Raw genomic sequence first — 9,944 nt, 5'->3', positions numbered from 1 at the left:
AACCCAGTGGAGCTCAGATCAGCTATAAACATCTCCCCTGTCAAAGACATGCTTTTCACTGATTAGGGAGGAGCCTGCTGCTTAGACCAGGAATCCTGCAGCTCAATCAGCAGGGCAGGACTGTATCCTGGGCCAGTATGGGTATTCTCAAGATGGCCGGATGCCAAAGAAGCATCAGCCAAGTGGGTAGCCTGGTATCATGACCTCTGTAGTGAGAAAAGGACAGCCAGCATGACTGTGTGAATGAACAATCTGATAGTCAATAAGGGGCCTACTAAAACTGAACCAAAACAAGAAATGTAGTGGAAAATATTCGGATTGTACTATTCCAATGACCATGGGAATTTAACTAAAATTGGGATAGCCTAATCTCCTTATTGCTCTGCAATGAGTTAAATTCAAATGCAATTTTACAATCATAACTCATTTTGCAAGAATTTTTAATCTGAAAGTCTGCTGAATTCTTTATATGGGTCAAAATATATCCTGCTTGCCACCCTAAATACCTACCTTGTTCTTCCTGAATACTTCATTTTTTAGCACCTCCAACTTTTTAACAATGATATAAAACTTCCTTCTTTTAAGTTAAATATTTAATAAATTTAAACAACTCTTACGTATGTCACTTCCTCTATCCAGAGTATGATATATCTATTCAATGATTATTAATAAAAATGTCCTTGGGGCACCAAAGTAGCTTGGTTAAGCATCTGATTCTTAGTTTCAGCCCAGATCATGTTCTCAGGGTTCTGAGATCCAGCCATGTGTTGGGCTCTGCCCTCATCAAGAAATCTGCCTAAGATTCTCTCTCCCTCTCTGTCCTTTCCTCAACTCATTCTCTCTCTCTCTTCCCCTTTCTCAAATAAATAAATCCTTAAAAAAATAATGATGTTCATACACTTAAAAACAGTCACATATTACAACTGTCTGGTTAGGAATTTCATTTGTATACTATTTTTTCATTCTTATCATCTATCAACATTTTTATTGGTGAGTGTACTAACCTTGCTTTTTTTAGAAAGTAAAATTAGTTCAATACTAAATTGATCCATCTCATTTATTATATCTGACTTCATCTCTAAAATTAAGAGTAGCTTTATTCCTATTAGTTTTTCCTCATTCTTCAACATTTAAATAATTTTAAACGTTTAATCATAGCTAAAGCCAAACATAACTTAGAATAACATGTTTTACTCTTTTAGATTTGTCCAAGCCTCTACAAATTATATTTCACATTTGCCAGCTTACTGAATAACATTTATTGGACCATGCTTATGCTCTGGTGAGTTACAGAACCTTGAAAATGTTCATTCTCTATCTTTATAAAAGAAGGTAGTAAGTAATACTGTCTAGTATTTGAAACACTGTCTAGTTAATGATATATCAAGTTTATAACTCTGTTTTTTAAGAGGTTACATTTGTAAAAGATAGAAAATAGAAGGGGTAAGACAGTTGTTTACTCACACTACATATCAGTTTCTGAGCGTACACTACATGGACAATTTAAATAAATTTTCCTGAGACACTGATCCTCATTATAATACATAGCATTGTAAACTCAGTTATACTCAACAAAGCTATCAATCTACATGCCCCAGTCAACAATATTCACCAAAGCTCTTTTGTTGTCATAATCATCTCTTTCTCTATATTCCTGTAAAACTATTTAAAGCAGGAATATCAATTTTGGTAAAGTACATTGAGTAAGACAGACTCCTACCTTATCAAAAGGATTTCTTAGAATAGTGACTATATTTTAATAATTGGACAACATACATGCTTAGAATTAATGGGGTTAACTTTTTTTTTTTTTAAAGCCAACATTTGTGGGGCACCTGGGTGGCTCAGTGGGTTAAGCCACTGTCTTCGGCTCAAGTCATGATCTCAGGGTCCTGGGATCGAGTCCCGCATCAGGCTCTCTGTTCAGCAAGAAGCCTGCTTCCCTATCTCTCTCTCTCTCTGACTGCCTCTCCGTCTACTTGTGATTTCTCTCTGTCAAATTAATAAATAAAATCTTAAAAAAAAAAAATCCAACATTTGTTTAAGTACTAACTATAGAACAGACATGGTTCTATTTGCTTTACATGTATTACTTCATTTAATCCTCATTCACAATGAATTAGCTACTATTAGTACTCACATCTTACTGATGACTAAACTCAATGATAAAAAGACTAAATAACTTGCTCAAGTTCACATAACTTATAAACAGAATACTGGAAAACCTTATTTTAAGAAAAGATCTAGATATCCACTTGTTTGGCCAACCTTCACTGATGGCTCATGAGAAAATGGAAAATGGGACTCCAGGTCACTAAACATCTTTTCAATAAACTCATGCTACTTTATATATTCAAAAACAGTCACATAAAGTTCAAAGGAAAAAATGGTAACTTCTGGCAGATGTGACTGGGAAAATTAAAAACTGGCACGTGATCTGAGTCTTTGAAGATAACCAAATTTTCAAATGGCAAACACTGGAAGGTAATCTAGACATAGATCAATATGGGCAAAGGATAGAAATTAAAAAACCTGAAGAGAGGCGAAAGGCACATCTGAGAGAATCTAGGAATAGAGGTAAAATTTTTAAAAGCTGGAGAAATGGGAATCAAAATGAAGTACTTTCTGTAACTTTAAACTTGATGAGGCTTAATGATATATTCTTTGGGAAAATTTTTAGAAGAGAAATACAGAAAATGTTGATTTTTTTCAACATTTGAGTAATGTAAGTATCCATTTGCATAAGTTCCAATTTATGATTGCCAGTAGCTATATAATGAATTCATTTGGAAGTACTATACATAAGATTAAAGTATATGATGTGGTATTTTATCCAACATTCTCTCTGAAACAATATAACCAAACTACATGCAGTAGCAAATTAGGTTAACGTCTGTTATAGTATTCAGCTGAAAAGCACGGCTCTATTATCTTAGAATTTCTGCAGTCACTACATCAGACCTCCATATACATTGTGAATATATATGAACATTTATAACACTTTTTCCTCAGATAAATGCCAAATACTAAACTGCCATAAATATGATAACCAGTTGTATATTCTAAATCATAGGAATGCTCTAGAGTACGGATATAGGCACACTCACGTGATTGCAACATTAGGCTTTCAAGTTTAGTGGCAGCAAAATGTGTCCACACAGACGTTTCTTGCTCTCCAAACAGTTCCTGTGCTAAGCTCTCTACCTTCTAGTTCACCCTGCTATACTAATGTAACTGTTATAATCAAATTTGGGTAACATACATAAGCATAAAAAGCAAAAATCATCTAAAAGTATCCATAGTTATGACCTTCAAACAACCACTGTATGCATTCCAGTGAAAGTAATCCATTTTTTCTATGCATATGCATGTGCATATATATTTGAAACTGGGTTTCCAGTCCATGTCTCTAGTCATAACTCTAAGGCTCACCTAAATGTACAGGATCAATGTGTTACTATATCCAGAAAAGCCATGTGTATAAACTATACTATTACTCAGCTGATTCATCACAATAATAATGATGCCATTAATTTCTTGGGAACTTTCCCTTCTCATCTGCTTGTTTCTGGTGATAAAATATCCCTAAGAGCAAAGCCCGCCCTTTCAAATAAGTTTTACTCAAAACAGCTGACTCTCTAAAGAACTTCCAGTCCTCAAAACTATCACCATTTCTAAAACTAAGGTGGAGTTCAGTACACGCAGGATTATGGTTAATGACTTATAGCACTAAATCAATTTAAAAATATAAAACTCTCCTGAACCTCATATAATAATTACAGGAACATTTCCAAATTTCACTCAGACTCTGGCCTTTGGTTGTCACATTAATCGAAAAGACTACTTATTCCCCACTGAATTGTCTTAGTCCCTTTATCAAAAATCAACTGACCATAATATACTAGAATTTCTGGACTCAATTCCATTCCATTGATCTGTATATCAATATTTATGCCAGTAAAATCCTGTTTAAGCTATGACAGCTTCATAGTAAATTTTGAAATCAGGAACATGAGTCCTCCAACTTTGTTCTTCATCTTCAGGATTGTTCTGGATATTTTGGGTCTCTTGCACTTCCATATGAATTCAGGATCATCTTATTAATTTCCTTAAAAACAACTTGTTGGGATTTTGATTAAGATTGTGTTCAATCTTTATGTTCTGTGGAGATTATTGCCATTTTAACAATATTAAGTCCTCCAATCCATGAACATAGAATGCCATTTGTTTAGGTCTATTTAATTTCTTTCAATGTTTTATGCTTTTCAGAATACAAGTTTTACACCTTTTTAGTTAAATTTATTCCTAAATATTTTATTTTTTTGATCTACAGTAAATCTAATTTTTTTCTCATTTCAGTTTTGGACTGTTCCTTGCTGAACTTATTAGCTCCAATAGTATTTTAATTGATTCCTTAGGATTTTCTAAATTCAAGATCATGTCATTTGCACATAAAAATACTTTTACTTGGGGCGCCTGGGTGGCTCAGTGGGTTAAGCCTCTGCCTTCAGCTCAGGTCATGATCTCAGGGTCCTGGGATCCAGCCCCACATCAGGCTCTCTGGGCGGCAGGGAGCCTGCTTCCCCCACTCTCTCTCTGCCTGCCTCTCTGCCTACTTGTGGTCTTTCTCTCTCTCTCTCTGTGTCAAACAAACAAATAATATCTTTTTTAAAAATATTTTTACTTCCTTTCTAATCTAGATGACATTTTTTATCTTTTTCTTGTCCATCTGCGCCAGTTAGAACTTACAGTACAATGTTGAATAGAGGTGAGGAGAGTCAACATTATTGTCTTGTTCTTGATTTTAGATACAAAAACGTTCAGTCTTTCGCCATTAAGTATGATGTTAGTTTTTCACAGATGGACTTTACATATTAAGTAAGTTCCTTTCTGGTCTTAGTTTGTTGAGTATTTTTATCATGAAAGGGTGTTGAGTTTTGTCAAAGCTTTTTCTGATTTGTTAAGGTGATCCTGTGGTTATTGTCCTTTATTCTACTGATAGGATGTTTTACATCAATTGATTTTCAGTAAACTAATCTTGCATTCCTGGGATAAATCTCCCTTGATCATGCATGGTGTGTGATCGTTTTTATATGTTACTGGATTCAATTTGTTACTATTTTACCTACATTCATAGGAAATATTTATCTGAGTTGTCTTTTCTTGTGATGTCTTATCTGGTTTTAGTATCAGGGCAATACTGGCCCCTCACTGCATGAATTGGGAAGCTATCCTCTTTTGTTTTTTGTTATAGCTTGTGAAGAAATTATAGTAATTCTTCCTTAAATATTTGGTCATATTCTTTTACTTTTTTTGTTTTTATACTTTTAAACATGCACTCTGACAGCATGTCCAATAGGAGGACATAAATGTCCACCCTTTCACTCTGTAAACCTGAAATTAATATATGGTATCTATGACCCACCAGAGTATTGTCAAAGTTTGAATTACAGGAAAGAGAAGTTCTCTAATTCCTCCTTAAAAAGTTTTTCAAGCTTAAAAAAAAAAAAAAAAAAAAAAAGTTGGGAAACATTTATCTCGGACCTGAACTGTTTCTCCTGTACCCCCAGCTCTCTCCCATTTCGCGACCCTCCCCAATGCAGAGTTCCAGCCACGTGCGCACAGATCTAAGAGGTGACCCTGGGGTAAGATCCTGGCACCCTCCCGCTTCCGTCAGCATCTGGAGGGGGAGGAGGTTGGGCCAAGAGGGTCTCCGGAGGCGGGGCGGAGGAGGAGAGAATGCAAAACAGTGCCTCGTCCCTGGAACCTCCTGAGCAGCAACGCCCCTCGCTATAAATTCAGAACTGCCTCATCGAGGATGATTCCAGCGCCTGTCAGCCAGGGCCCCAGGCAGTGGTGACAGGCAAGGGCTGGCAGCTCTGCCGTGCTAGGGCGGTGATTGATGGGGAGCAGTCCAAGCGAACCCCACGAGTGAGGTCGCACCCCCGGGACGCGGAAGCGGCGGGCGGAAGCCCCGCAACAGCGCTGCCAGCTCGCGGTCCGGCGTGGGCTCAGTGCCCTAGGCGCGGGTGAGTCGACACCAAGTCCCATGCCGGGTTTGGGGGCTGCGAGGCGGGCCTGCTCAATTTTATGTCAAGGTGTCCTAACTGCGGGTGCTGTGTTGTTAGGCTCCCGGGGACGAAGGAGAGAGCTAGCTTAGTTCCGGCCGGCGCCCACCAGGAACGGGCAGCCCTCCCCCAAATCAGGTGAGGGGCGCCAGGGTTACAGGGCACAATTTGAGACTGTTCCGCTGCGCGCCCCCAAAATTTCATTCTGATTTGACCAGACTCGTTTGAGTCCAAGCAAGAAATCTGCAGAACTGGGATGCAACCAAGTAAACTTTCTTCCTGGCTTCCTAGCTTTCAGCCAACTCTTGTCTTTTCACGGTAGCTTGAGAAAAAAGCCGGTATGACTCCGCGGGGCGTCCATTTAAAAGTTGTGCTATTTCTAAGGTGAATTTTGGAGTGTCCCCAACCTCCCTTTCTGCTTCCCAGGCAACACCCCAGCACAGCGCATCTCCCCCTCGCTCCTCCCTGCAAACTCTACTGGTGGGTCCTTGGAACTGGGCATAGCCCCCATCTGAAGCAAACTCTCCCACCTTCAGGTGTTCCCCAGGTGTCCTTTGATTTATTAGATTGGCAAGGGGGAGAAGCAGGGGAAGTTCCACACCCCAATCTCACAGCCCTGGCCAGTACACGTTTGTAACTGAGGCGGGATTTTAAGAGACAATCTTTTTGGCTCCCTTCCTCCACATCACCTACCTCGCACTCCATTCTTCAATCTTAACTGTCTAGCCCAGTCTTCCTGTACCTTCAGGCTGCTACTTCTCCCCAAGACCTCAGCAAGTCTTTCTCAAAGTGTCTCCTGTCCCGTTGTCTTTGGGCAGCTAGTAGAGACCCCGCTATTGAACCCTACTGGGGCTTCTTTACCTTTTCTTTATTTTCTGGTGGTGTATCAGAATTCCACTACTGGCCTTCAAAGTCCTCTCCTCTCAGTAAACATTCGGGTGTTCATTTTCTCTTGGGATCAAATTTGGGACTTAGCTACATTTATTTCTAGTGTCACTGAGAGAAAAGAAAGTAACGGTGAGGGATGCAAGAAATCTGGGATGCTACTGTTCTTTTAAAACTTTGTTGAGCAACTTGTTTCTCCTAAAGGTATTTAGTCCCCAACATGACTCTCTTGGTAGACAGCATGTGAGTGTCCAGGATCCCGAGACATTTATTTCCTTTAGCATAAGTTGTAAGCTTTTTCTAAGTCCTCGCTAAGAAACTGCCTGCTTCCCTGTCTCTGTAGTGCTTCCCTAGCTCTAAAGGCTCCACACAGATAATCTCTATTCAGGCTGTGGTGGATTCTGCCACCTTCACAAGCAGACAGTGCAGGGGCAGGAAAGTTCCAGGAGCTGGGAATGGGGAGACCCACGTAAGTGGCTGTGTACTATCAGGAGAGTTATTTCACAACTCTGAACCTCAGGTCCCCGCCCTTAAGGTTCCCTCCAGTAATAAAATTCCTTGATTCCTTTTGTTTCCTAGTTATTTGCTTAAAAAATAATAGTCTAAAATAACTATCCATTTAATCCATATTTGGGACCCCCAAAACCCTCTAAATAACTGTCCTGGTAAATTATCTATTCTGGAAAATCATTAAGTTTCCAGTGCCGGCTCCAAAAGTCCATCCCTACTCCCCCCCAGATTATGGCTGCCGGTTCCCATAACCTGGTTTATGGCTCAGGGAGTGTACCCACAGTTGCCAGGTCTCAGCATTTGATAAAGTTTCACAGTTATTACTGTCAATTCTGTCATCTCCTCTGTCTCTCCCCACTTTTTTTCCTGATTTCATTGTTCTTTGTGCCCATGATGAAGCCTCCTTAATGATGAAGCCTCCTTGATGAAGCCTCTGTGACCTTAAACTGAATCAAATTCTCCATCATCCAAGTCAGAAGAAAGCTTGTTTTCTTCCACTGGTTCCGCTGATACCAAAGGAAGACTTATCTTAAGAGGGTTGCCGGGAGGAGGGGGTTTGGGAGAAGGGGGTGGGATTATGGACATTGGGGAGGGTATGTGATTTGGTGAGTGCTGTGAAGTGTGTAAACCTGGTGACTCACAGACCTGTACCCCTGGGGATAAAAATATATGTTTATAAAAAATAAAAAATTAAAAAAAAAAAGATGTATAAAATATCTCTCAGTTACTGTCGCTTCGGCAGTGCTCCCTATCCCAAGAGTTTCAAGCCTAAATCTTTCCTGTCACTCTCTTCTCGTGGTTCAGTATTCAAAAACCAAACAATCTGAGGATTGTTCGGGTTTCTTACATTGTGTTTTTTCCCCGCTAGTTCCAGGTAAGGGGTGTGTGTGTGTGTGTGTGTGTATGTATATTTTTTTGTTTGTTGCTGCTGCTTATTACTGTCGTTGTTACTATCACTAATTATTTGCCCTATGCGGGGAGGGAAAATAGTGAAAGAAAATTTAATCTGCTACTTAACCAAAGCCCTGGTAAAATACTTAGCTGAGAGAAGTCTAAAACTAACAGCTTAAATATATGATGCGTATTTTCTACAGTTTTATCTCTGCCACCACATCCTTTTCAAGCAAATAACAGATATGCTGTATTTTGTTTTCAGATTTGTTATAGAGACCTAGTCCCATAATATTTGCATGGTTTGACTGCCTGATGCAGGCTTCCGGCCTTTAGCCCCACACTCATTAGTTTACCTAGTGCTTTGTCTGCTCAGTCATGACTGGCCTATGCCAGAGAGTCTCCCAAGGAAGCGAACAAATTAGAATTTTATTTAGATGTCTGAAGTAAATCCAAGTGTTCTAAAGACTAATTAAGCTGTCTTAAAGACACACTGTGGCAAATAACAAATATAGAGCCGGACCAGCAAACTATGACAAAGCAGTCAAGGCCAGGTTAGGAAAGCTCTTCTCCCATTTTAAACTTATCACCACTGAAAAGTGCTATTATTTTTCTTCAAAATAGTTCTAAGCCTTCCCTTTGAAAACTGCCTAAAGTCACTGAATTACGTGGTTTGTGTTCCCGGTCATGTAATTACTTATTAAAATAGTATATCAAAGTTCACATAAGCAAAAGAAGTTTTGTTCCATTTCCAGCCTAAATTTAGCTGTCATTTTACATTTTTCTATTTTATTCATTATATGAACTTTAGCTACCAGAATTCAATTTCTTGATGACTTAATATATAAGCTATCTTAAATCGAGGAGTGTCCATAGGGATTTAATATCATTTTCAACTGATTTGAAAATGACTACCATTACCCTATTAAAGCTCTAAAACACATCCAAAATAAATCACAGCCAAAAACAAACAAACAACAACTAAGGAACTATACATGAGCTATATATATATTTGCCAAATGTTTTATTAGTCAGTGGTCATTTTAATGACAAATTTGATATCTGGAAATAGAACATAAAGTATATATAGAGAGATCATAGATATGACAATGAATCTTGTTATTAGTCGTCATATTAATATTGAAAGTTCTGCTGATTTTTGATCCTCTGTAGCAAATGGTCACAAGGGAAAACAATTCCCTTGAGTGTTAAAACCATCTTTCAAGTATTTTACTAACATAAGATTCACTATATGCTATAAATATTGTATGACTGCTGTATTTTACATTATTCTTACAGCTCAATTTAGAAGTTTTTGCTTTATTTATCTGGTTCCTAAATAGGTGCATCATCCAAATGTCTGAAGTAGAAATAAATGTCTAGAATTTGCCAGTGATTACTAGAGCTTCCTTCTTAAATCTAAGAATATTTTAAATTGTGTTACTAGTCTCACATTTAATTACTTTTCTAACAGTTAATAGTTTAGAAAATGGGTGAAGAAATGGGTATGCTTTGTTTTTCTTAACTACACTATGCCTTCATATTCCAAGTCTTAAGTCTAAATGTCCTTAGAATTTAAAATCATAGAAT

The 9,944-nt window shown here is 38.3% G+C and overlaps 1 protein-coding gene across 1 annotated transcript in view; it reads left to right on the top strand.

Moving 5' to 3' along the window:
- Positions 1 to 5,718: 5,718 nt before the first annotated feature.
- The window catches only part of AGTR1 (angiotensin II receptor type 1), a 48,296-nt gene continuing 44,070 nt past the window's right edge, over positions 5,719 to 9,944 (top strand). Inside the window, exon 1 of the mRNA XM_059391776.1 lies at positions 5,719 to 6,029. The gene's annotated coding sequence lies outside the window, so the exon portion shown is untranslated. The remainder of the gene's footprint in view (positions 6,030 to 9,944) is intronic.

This window comes from Mustela nigripes, chromosome 2, assembly GCF_022355385.1.
Source record: "Mustela nigripes isolate SB6536 chromosome 2, MUSNIG.SB6536, whole genome shotgun sequence".
NCBI lineage: Eukaryota > Metazoa > Chordata > Mammalia > Carnivora > Mustelidae > Mustela > Mustela nigripes.
Note: the sequence above shows the minus strand (reverse complement) of the source record. Positions and strands in the feature narration are given on the sequence as shown.